At 36.5% G+C, this 12,011-nt stretch overlaps 1 pseudogene; it reads right to left on the reverse strand.

The window, feature by feature from the left end:
- Positions 1–563: 563 nt before the first annotated feature.
- Positions 564–1,318, reverse strand: LOC128572603 (ARL14 effector protein-like; annotated as a pseudogene).
- Between the last annotated feature and the right edge of the window lie 10,693 nt (positions 1,319–12,011).

Raw genomic sequence — 12,011 nt, forward strand, 5'->3', positions numbered from 1 at the left:
ATGATTGATCACTGATCATGAAGAACATTTGTTACTTACATAGTGATCTGTGGACTGAAGAGCTAGCAGACAAGCTTTTTTGTCATGTAACTGAGATTCAAATCATGCTGTTAGGAGATGGGTATTGTTTAATGAAATACGGTCACAGAAATTTTTGCCTATGGAAACCATGCATATCAAGGATTGCCCATATACCTTAATAGTTTATATTGGCCTAGAATGGCTTAATGCAGACCTCTGAGAAATAGCCCATCTTAACTGCCCATCAAATACTGAATTTTAAAGCACCTAAAATGCAAAATAGTGCATACTGAGTTGATATGGAAGTGGCTTTAAAATCTCTGTCATTTGGCAATCAAGCTTAAAATGTATTTAAAAATGAGTGAATTTTAGAAATAGAGTACCTTTAGGGTGGCGCCTGTGGCTCAAGGAGTAGGGCGCCCGTCCCATGTGCTGGAGGTGGCGGGTTCAAACCTAGCCCCGGCCAAAAACCAAAAAAAAAAAAAAAAAAAAAAAGAAATAGAGTACCTTTAAAGTCCCCCATGGTTTGATACTACAAATTATCAAGCAAGTTTATTATGAATTATTTCCCCTCTTTCAGTTTCAATGCGCTCATACAGCCGCTTGCACTCACAGTGACGCTCAGCTCCACATTTGGGAGAATCACAGGAAGGACAACCATAGAAACATCCTTCAGGCTTTATGAAGACAGTCAGAGAGGTCCATTCCACTGAAAGTCAGGAGACCTTGAATATCAAAGACCTTACTCTTTGCTGGTATCACTTGTCTAGCTGAACCAGCCATTGCATTTTTTTTTTTTTTGTAAGCCTTTTTCCCCTTTTACCAGATTCTGGAGAAAATTTAGTTTGCTTTCTTTGATTTGTACATTGTAATGACCTCAAAGCTTTAGCTGTTTTTCCATCCGATGAAGGTTTTCTTCTGTGGTGGTCCTCAGAATCAACATCTGCATAGATTTTGGAAAAAGCTTCCAACCAGGTACATGCTGTCTTCCAAATTTTTCTCTCAGAAAAATGGCATCATCTAAGTCAATTATATGCAGTTGCGGGGCGGGGGGGAGGTTAGTTTTTTGTGCATGTTAAATGTGTCACAACATGACTTCTGCAAATCTTCAAATCTGTCAGCTTAAATTTTTATATAACGAAAGCAAATTGTATTGTTCTCAGAAAGTGTCATTCCCAGGTCTAAGTTGATGACAATTTTTGCAAAGTTTTGAAACCTGTGTGACAAGTATAGTAGTTTGTATGGCGCTCATTTGTGGTAAGAAGCTGGACACCAAAACTGAATATGGATCCATCATTTTGATTTCATCAAATTTTCTTCAGAGCTCTCTCCTGAGTAGGTCTGGGCTGATCAGCCTTAGCTCTCCTTCATCTAGGTTCAAGCAGGACCTGGGTATACACAGGCCAGACTCCACTCCCTCCTTCTGTTAAATAGTTCTTTTTTTTTTTTTTGTAGAGACAGAGTCTCACTTTACCGCCTTCGGTAGAGTGCCATGACATCACAGGACTCACAGAAACCTCTAGCTCTTGGGCTTCCGCGATTCTTCTGCCTCAGCCTCTCGAGTAGCTGGGACCACAGGCGCCGGCCACAATGCCCGGCTATTTTTAATTTGCAGTTCAGCCTGGGCTGGGTTTGAACCCGCCACCCTCGGTATATGGGACCGGCACCCTACTCACTGAGCCACAGGCACCACCCAGTTAAATAGTTTTTAAACAGAACATTGTAAAACCTGATGCAGGACCAATTGTTAAATGGGAATAAGTTAAATTGAGAAATTCTGTTAAGCCAAGTAATTTTCTTATTCTAGGGTAATAAAAATTCAAATCAGAGAATGCTATTCAGCCATAAAGAAATATAGAGACTTTGCATCTTTTATATTAACCTGAATGGAGTTGAAGAACATACTTCTCAGTAAAGTATCACAAGAATGGAAAATAAAGCACCCAATGTACTCAATACTTCTATGAAACCAGTAGAGGAACAACTACATGCCCATATGAGAGAAAAACACAAATTCAAGTGGGGGGAAGGGAGGAGAATGGAGAGGGCGTCTGGTAAGCTGTTTGCTAACAGGCACAATGTAGGGGTGTATGGCACACCTACTGGGTGAAGGGCTCAACTACAACTTAGACTTTACCTGATAAACACAAACAATGTAACCTGATTGTCCCCTTACAGTAATCAGAAATTTAAAAACAAAACAAAACAAAACAAAACACTCCCAATAAATGATTATTGTTACAGAAAAAACAAAAACCTCCCACAAACCAAGAATTCAAGAACATTTTATGTATGCACCCTTAATATTTAAATGGTTCAATAAAAGAGAGCTAATCAAACGGAAATAAGGGCAAAAGATTGGAAAAGGCACATCATAAGATAAGATGTTAAAGGAGCCAAAATACATATGAAAAGATGCTAAATTTCATTAGTCACCAGAAAAATGCAAATTCAAATATAATATTTCTACATACTCTTTAGAATGGCAACTGTTGGAAAAAAATAAAGCATATAACGTGTTGATTTGGAGGTGAAGAACCTGAAGCTTGAATACAGTACTGGTAGGCATGCAAATTTGGAAAATTATTGGCAATATGTCCTACACATGCCCTGTGTCCTAGCAATTTCATTTTTTTTTTTTTTCTGAGACAGAGTGTCAAGCTGTTGAACTGGGTAGAGTGCCATGCTATCATAGCTCACAGCAACCTCCAACTCTTAGGCTCAACTATCCTCTTGCCTCAGTTTTTCTATTTTTAGTAGAGATGGGGTCTTGCTTTTGTTCAGGTTGGTCTTGAACTCATGGGCTTGAGCTATCCACCCAGAGTGCTAGGATTAAAGGCATGAACCACTGTGTCCGGCCACAGAAGCAATTTCATTTTGAAGAATATGACCAAGTGAAATAGGTACATGTTTTCATAAAAATATGTCCAAAATTATCATTGCAGCAATATTGGCAGGAACCCCAAACCAATTAGAAACCATTCAAATGTCTCTCAATAGGACAATGGATAAACGAACTCCCCTGTTTCACATGGAATACAACTCAGCTATAAGAATGAATGAACTATAATTCTACACAGCAACGTGGATCAATTTTTCAAACAAAATGTTGAATTTAAAAAGTCAGACACTCTGACTAAAAGAGTCTATTCTATTATCACATTTTTGAGGAATTAAAAAACAGGAAAAACCTAGCTAGAAGTCAAATTTTTTTTATTAAGTCATATGCACATAGATCATGAATACATTTATGCATATGTGGGGTACAATGTGTTGGTTTTTGTATACAATTTGATGTGCTAACATCAAACTAATTAATACAGGTTTTGTCTCATTTACTTGATTATTGTGTTAAGACATTTATGTTCTAAACTTGATAGATTTGACTTGTACGCTTGCAATATGCTCCATAGGTGTGCCCCCCCCATTTACCCTCCCTCTAGCAAACCTCCCCTCTCCCCTGCCTTCCCACTCCATTTCTCTCCTTTATCCTGGTCTACAGTTGTGTTCTATCTTTCATAAGAAAGTGTGAGTAAATATAAGTTGGTTTCATAGAAGTACTGAGTACATTGGACACTTTTCCCTCCATTCTTGGGGCACTTTACTTAGGAGAATATGTTCCAGGTCCCTCCATGTAAACATAAAAGAGGTAAAATAGAAGTCAAATTTGAAGTCAAGACACAGCTTCGGAGGAAGGCAGGGGCTGCATCTGAGTAAGAGGAAGAGGTCGCTTAATGCTACCTCTTGCTCTGTGTAGCTTGCCCATGTTTGTCACTTAGTAAAAGTTGTTTGAGCTATATATTTATCATTTATGCATTTTGCTGTATTTAAGTTTTTACTTAAAATAAGTTTACTTTAGAAAATAATTATCTTTTCAATGGATTCTGCTTTCAGCGTGAATCAAGTTCTAATCTACAGGAAGGATACATTTTTAAAAGCTTAATATTTCTAAATTATTTCTGAAGAGATATGTTTTCATTTCCACTTTGGACTATTTGAAGTACTCTTTACCATTAGTACCTTTTAATAAAATATACTTCAATGATATACCTTTAGTTATTATTGTATAATATAAAAAGTGAACTACTACCTACCTGTAAGCAGTCTAGCTGATCAACCCCAAAGTACTTCCTCTCAGAGAATGAAAGAAATAGAAATAGAAATGGAGAGAGAGAGAGAGAGAGAGAGAGAGAGACCCTATCCAAGCCCCTACCATTCATTCTTCTCTGTGACATTCAAATAAAACTTAGATACGATTTCATTTAAGCCTCATTAAATTGAATTATACTGACTGAACAAGTTCAAAGCAGAAAAGCAGAAGGTAGGGAGAAGTATTATATAACCCCATTTCAGTCACAATAAATAATTTCAAATCTGTAATTGAAACAGAATACTTTTCCATATTTCAAGTTTTTCAAATTGTGGGAGATCAGCAGATTCTAGATAAGAAAGTCATAGACAGGGGCGGCGCCTGTGGCTCAGTGAGTAGGGCGCCGGCCCCATGTGCCGAGGGTGGCGGGTTTAAACCCAGCCCCGGCCAAACTGCAACAAAAAAAAAATAGCCGGGCGTTGTGGCGGGCGCCTGTAGTCCCAGCTGCTCGGGAGGCTGAGGCAAGAGAATCACGTAAGCCCAAGAGTTAGAGGTTGCTGTGAGCCGTGTGACGCCACGGCACTCTACCCGAGGGCGGTACAGTGAGACTCTGTCTCTACAAAAAAAAAAAAAAAAAAGAAAGTCATAGACAGGAAAAAAAAAAATCACTGAGTTTTGGGGGGGGAAGGAAAAACATTCTCTATAACTAATTCGAGTAGATTTTTTCACAGTTTCTTGTACTCTGACTTCCTTCTCTCCTTCTCCCCTCCCTTCCTTCCTTCTTTCTCTCTCTTTTTTTCTTCCTTTCTAACAACCACAAGAACTTTTTAGAAATCAGGGGGCGACTTTACTATAATAAAAAAAAAAAAATTAAAAATCCATACTCTTAAGTAAACAGTTTTCAAGTCTTCTCAGTATGTGGCCAGAGCAAAGAAAAATAGATAAAGGTTTCTTAAAAGCTCTTTCAAAGTATTAAGACTTCTTAAATCTTTCTAAGACATCTGAATCCTCAAGGACTATTTCCTCCCTTCTTTATTCTTAGTAGTTTGGAACACAACTGAGGTAATCTTTGTCACATTTATCCAAAATGTTTTTAAGACAGTTTTGGCAATAGTCTGGGGACATCTAGCTTGTAGATTAAAATTACTTTCAGAATCGTAAAGCAAATACCATACCTACTCTAGTCTGTTTTCAAAATAATTTTTTGTGTTTGATTTTTGCAAATTTGATATGTGAAAATACAAATATAAAAAAGAAGTGATGAGGGAATGGTTGGGGAGAATGATTACTTCTCTATAAAAAGAATTGTATTAAACATTTTTTAGTAAATTTCACCAAGTATTTGTCATATGATACAATTAAAATGCATTGATTTATAAGAGACTGGACGAATGTTTAGGTTATAAACTGTTACCTATATCTGCATTTCACATTTTTTATTTTATAACATACATGTCTCCATATCCTTAGTCTATATAGGTGCATAAAAATGTCACAGGGGTATTTTCACATAGAACCTAGGGCAAACAAGGTGAGTAGGATTAAAATTCAGATGGCTATTGTCTAGGCCAGCAGTTTGGGTTATCTCCATACAAGCAAAAATAATACAGTTGATTTGGTGCTGTAAATATTTAGCTAGGAAATATCTTTCCTTCTTATCCAGACAACTCATTTTCTTTTAAGACCTAAAGAAGTGCTTTGTATCTTTTATATCCTTGTTTCTTCATATCTTTAATAGTATAGTATTTTATTCTAGCTTAGTGAAATGATTTAGAAATGGCAACATTTCTGTACATTTTTTTATTTTGAATACTTTAAAAAGAGAGCACTACCTAAATAAAACTACCATTGTTATTTTTGGCAATTTTTGCAGAAGCTTCCTTTAGTAGATTATGATTAATTTGCTTGAGGCACACAGGACGTTAATGTCATCAGACAGAAATGCTTAGGTATTTATAATAGAACAGTTCTGTTAGAAATACTGCCAGAGGATATTGGTGGCCTCATCAGTGATCTTTCATTTCCTAAATCCTGGTGAAGAATGGCAGGATAAAAAAATTTGATAAGACACTTACTACTGTTTCTTGCATCAACCTTTCAACCCATGAGTTATTCTTGGCCTCAACTCTGTGACAGGAAGTCTGCATTAAGAGCAAGAGGAAACAATAAATTCAACAAGAATGTTGTTAATGGATTCTGGGTACCCGGCGCTGTGATGGACATCATGGTGCACACCTAAGCAGTGAAAAGCACCATCCTATTTATTCTGAGCTTCAAAGTATGTAGGAATACAGGACCCTAGAGATGTAAAAGGAGTTGATGAGGAGAAGCAGAAAATAATCACATGCTAAAATTAAATGACTCAAGTGATAAATGTCAACAAAGTGTCAGGAAGAAAGAAGGTGTAGGCTAGAGATTTTATGTGTATGTTTCAGAAAAAAAATATGGAAGTAGAGCTGGATTTGTAAGACGTAACTGAATTTAGAAGTGAAAAGGTCTATACTTCCTGAAAAGTGGCCAGCCTATCTTGCTTCTGAGGCCACACATGTTATTCACTCTACATGAATAACTCTACATGAATATTTTAAATATATAATAAATACACACACATACTGGCTGGAACGTATCCAGTTGTATACTATGATAAATAGAGATATACGTTGCTAGATACTTTCTGGACAGCCCTTTTATATTTCATACACATATTTATATTTTTTACTCTCTCTCTCTCTCTCTATATATATATATATATATATATATTCTCACATCTCTCACTTTACCTCTCCACACCATCCCCATGTATTTAACTGTAAACTAGATTTTGGATTTTAGTTATGAAATATAACTCCCCCAGAAAGACCTTACCCAGTTCCTCAGTATAGACATGACATCATCCCATTATCATAGCTGTCTGAATTTTAACATCATTTATTTTTACATTTTTTTTTAATGGTCCATTTCCCTTTTTGAATGTATCTTCTACGGGGACAAGGACTGTGTTGATCATTGGTATATATTGCCAGTGTCTGGTAATTTTTATTAATGAATATTTGAAGGATTAAGAGATCACAATGCCATTCTACTTATTTAAAAGAGTCAAAGGGGCTAAATGACAAAGTTTACACAGACAAGGGGAACAGACCCAACAGTACAATCACATCTGCAGACTTCCATCCTGATGTTCAGCATAAAGTGTCACCTGTCTTGCATAGGAAGATAGAAAGATCAGGGCATAACAGAATGCCTTCTACAGGAAGAAAGAGTAAATGAGCAGAGCTGATCTGGGACCTGCCAGAGACCTGTGTTTTTAAGCCACTCAACATTTACAGCAAGGGATGGGCATAGTGTGTCATTTTTCTAGCATGCACTGTAGTTGTCATTTCCCACTATCATCTTCAAACATCCTTATTTAGTACTTCACACAGATTCCATTTCACATGAGGACACAAACTTCTTGTTCTTTTTAAACAAAAATCATTTTTATAGACCTTGTGCATGTATTACTCAGAAAGTTCTCCACTACATATTAACATAAACTCATTTAATGCTGGTATTTTATTCCATTTGAAAGAAAACAGTATATCTTGTGATACATGGTTCTGAAAAAAATAAAAATCTTTTCCAAATAAAAGACAATATTCACATATATAATGATTTAGATCATGAGGTTAGGAACCTGTGGCCTTAAGGAAACTGTGACCTTCATGGTTCTCAAGTATGCCTTTTGACTGAGTCTAAATTTTATGAAATAAAATATTTTATTAAAAGGGGTGCAGCAGAGAAAGATGAAGCTTTTTTTTTTCTTTTTCTCCTTTAGTGCTTAAAAAAGAATGGTCTTGGAATCAGAAGTCTTGAGGTTCGCTCCCAATTTCAAGGAAAAACAAGGAAAAATTTAAGAGCATGAACTTCAGGTAAAGAGCCTAAAGTTCTCAGGCAAATGCAAAACAATACGTGAATGTGTGAATGCGGACAAAAGCTCTCTGAAAAGAAATTTAGAGGAAACAAGGCTTTAATCCAGGGAAGAGTTTGCAAACAAGGGAGACAAAGCCTTTGGTGTAAAAGGAATGTGCTTTCCAGAAAACAAAGAGAGGATTTGGCTTTTGTAAATTTCCTGCCCACTTTCCCTTCCCAATCAGATCCTCTTATGCAAATGAAGGATCAAATTTGTTTAGTTCTGATTGGCTGATGCAAGTCACAGCCTCTTGGTTGGTTTAGGAGACCTGAACAAGAATAGTCGGATATGAAGTCTCAAAGTTAAGTATATGTGTGGGTTTTCTGGGAACTCAAGAGTATAGTACATGTGTAGCCTTTAGTCAGCAAATGATGGTTTGCCACCTATTAAAATTTAGACATAGCCATTTAGTTCATAGTTAGCCATAGTTTATTTTGAGGGACTGGCTCTTTCAGGCGTACCACATTGAAGGGCACTCTACATTTTCACACATGCTTTTATTTTCTTCTTCTGTTCTCATAAACCTTCCATTGAGGGCAATGCTTCATCCCTTACAGAGAATTTCATCACACACAGAAATTGCAGGGAGGAAGAGATTTAGGATTTTAAGCTCTTGGTAAGTGTACTAACATAATAAGAAAAGTGAAGAATTAAAAGCCTGATACTGAAAGACTCACTTTTTCAGACCAATTCAAATGTTCACACTTTTCTAGTTTTATTTTAACCGAGAAGTCCTAAAAGAAACTACAGAAATCTGCTGTGTTCATGAAATCGATCTATCTGAAAACGAAGTGTCTCTTTTCTGGTTTCTTAAAAATTCCTGCTAGGAGATATTGCCTGTTGGATGAATAAAACAAGCGTGCCAAAATGTCAAATACAACATGTAAATGGCATGTATTGGTCTGGGCAGAGAAGTTGGGAGTGGAAGTCAGCGTAGTCTGGAAGTGAGTCTGGTGAGTGTTCTTGACAAGAGAAGCTCTTGGTGAATTTTCCAGTGTACGGTTATGAAGTGTGATGTCACTCAGACCCAAACAATGAAATCAGTATTGAGGTCTGAATTCATGCTTGCCCTTACGGAAATCAGAGAGATATGTTGGGGTGCAACTGTATACCAGAAGAAGGTCCCAATGATACACAAGGCAATACCAGATGAAGATGAAGTATGATTAGGACACCCAAGTGTAGGATGATAATGCTAACTTTGTGGTTTTGAAAGTAAAAAGAGTCCACACATGCTTTACTGTGTGTTCATTCAGAAAGCATTTAGTGAACATATCAAGGCACTATAATAATCTTCACAGGAGACACAAATAAATATAGCACCAAAGAGCAGGAACTGATTGCAGATTCAAAATATATTGATTGCTCTCTGTTCAATAGTACTCACTCTCTAGAGCTAGAGCATGTTGTTTGAATGTGGCCTTTCTATTCACTTTATTTATACTCTCATCCCCAGGTCCCATTCCCATCATTATATATATATATTTTAAAGAATGCTAACAAAAACTAAGGATCAAGTGTATGGCTTCTTACAAAGCAGAAATATGACAGTTTGTTAATCCATTCCTGAACTGTTGGGCATTTGGGTTGTTTCCATATCTTTGTGATTGCAAATTGAGCTTCAATAAACAATTTAGTGCATATATCTTCATACCATAGAATAATATTCAGCTATAAAAAAAAGGATGACTTCACATCTTTTGTATTAACCTGTATGGAATGGAAACACATTCTTCTCAGAAAAGCGTCACAAGAATGGAAAAGCAAATTCCCAATGTATTAAATACTAATATGAAGCTAGTATATGATCTAATTAACACCTACCTAGGAGAAGGACTCATTTCAATTCCAGCTGGGGGGAAGGAAAATGAGGAAGGGGGGTGGGGGATGCTCCCACTGAAAGGCACAATGTAAAATAGCTACACGTGGGATTCTACTTAACAAATTCAAATGTTGTGGTTTGGTTGTTTGTACCCTTATATTAACCTGAAATAAAGAAAAAAAAAAAAGAAAGTAGAAATAAATACCCTGTTTCCCCGAAAATAAGACATCCTCTGACCTACTCACAGGAAAGATAAGACGTCCCCTGAAAATAAGACCTAGCACATCTTTGGGAGCACACCTTAAAATAGGACACTGTCTTATTTTCAGGGAAACAGGGTAGCAGGCTAGTATTTAAAACATCCACCTGGAATTTACAGATATATAAATTATTGTTTGTACATGTACTAGCCAAGATTCTTTTGGTTGTCAGTGACAATAGCTCAACTAGCTCTAGTTTAGACCCAGGGGACAATTTGCTAGTCTGCAGGCAGGTTGTTAAACCACTATGAACAGGGAAACTGGATAAGAAGAACCTCAGTAAAAACTTGAATGATGGACTCAAATGCCAACAACCTTGTATTTCTTTCTTTTCTTTTTCTTTTTTTTGCAGTTTTTGGCCAGGGCCAGGTTTGAACCTGCCACCTCTGGTATATGGGGCCAGCACCCTACTCCTTTGAGCCACAGGCACTATCAGTCTTTTATTTCTTTTAGATTTGCTTCCTTTAGCATTTTTATCATTTAGTTCTTTCACACTGTGGAAAACCTAAACACCGATTGTTCTCCATTTTATATTCTATGACTTGAACAACCAAATTAATTTCCCAAGTTTAAAACCCCAACATAAGTTTGACCAGATTCTTTCTCTTAAACCAATGACTTAAGATGACAAACTCAGAACATACCAGCTTCAGTTGGAGCCTCTTGGTTAGAACTGAGAGAGAAGCACGTCCTTTAAGAAGGAATTGGTGACTGTCAGAGCAAAAGCAGTTCATTGGACCATGATTGTATGTGTTAATCAGCATCCCTCATAAAAAACAGTTCCAAATGATGAATGTTTATAACTTAAGGCCTAAAAAGATTTTTTTCTCCCCAAATCTATTTTTTTTTAACTGGATAAAAAAATGACACAGCCTGTCATGCTTCATATTTTTGCTGTTGCTACCAGAAAGTTCAGAATCAAATTCACATAGTCAATGACCAGCTTACTTCGGGCTCACGGAATATTTTCCACTATTTTCTATAAGGCTTTTTACTTTATTTTAAATTTTTTTGAATTTTTACCTGTGCCTTCAAAAAATAAGAATAGCTCAAATTATGTTCAGAAACAGATGAAGAGTAATAGATGAACAAGTAACCCATTATATCTCATGGGTAGTAGACTTGCTAAAATAATACCCTATAATGAATGCATGTCACGCCCCCCTTAGCAACCTTTCAGAAATATGAGAAAAATTCATAAAACACATAAAAAATGTCAGAAATATGAGAAAAATTCATAAAACTCATAATAAGTACATTGTTAGTTGGTAGTTAGTACATTTGGGCTGCTATAACAAAATGGCATAGGTGGTTTATGAACCATAAAAACTATCTCACAGCCTGGGAAGTCCAAAACCACGCCTTCTTCTCATGGCAGAAGGGTGAATGAGCTCCCTCTGGCTTCTCTAATGAGATACCTGATCCCCTTCATGAAGACTGAGCCCTCATGACCTAATCACCTGCCAAGGAGCCTACTTCCTAACTCCTGTCCCCTTGTGGGTTAGGATTTTAACAAATGAATTTTGGGGAAACAAACATTCAGACCATAGCAGTTGGGTATATATATATATTTTTTCTTACTAGTCAATCCTTTAAAAATCTAACCCCCTGTTACCATTTTTTAAAATTAAATCATAACCATGTATATTAATGCATTTAGGGGGTACAATGTGCTGATTTGATATACAATGTAGAATGCTTACCTAAAACTGATTAACATAATTATCAAGCAGTTGAGTATATTAATTTTACTAATCACAACCTTGTCTTGGCCTGACAGTGAGCAAACTTCTACTCTTTCCTGATAATCTTCTTCTTCATTCCAAGGGTATAATCTCAAGTCTTGTAGAAGATGCATAGGTATCG

The sequence above is a fragment of the Nycticebus coucang genome, chromosome 20, assembly GCF_027406575.1.
Source record: "Nycticebus coucang isolate mNycCou1 chromosome 20, mNycCou1.pri, whole genome shotgun sequence".
NCBI classification, from domain to species: domain Eukaryota; kingdom Metazoa; phylum Chordata; class Mammalia; order Primates; family Lorisidae; genus Nycticebus; species Nycticebus coucang.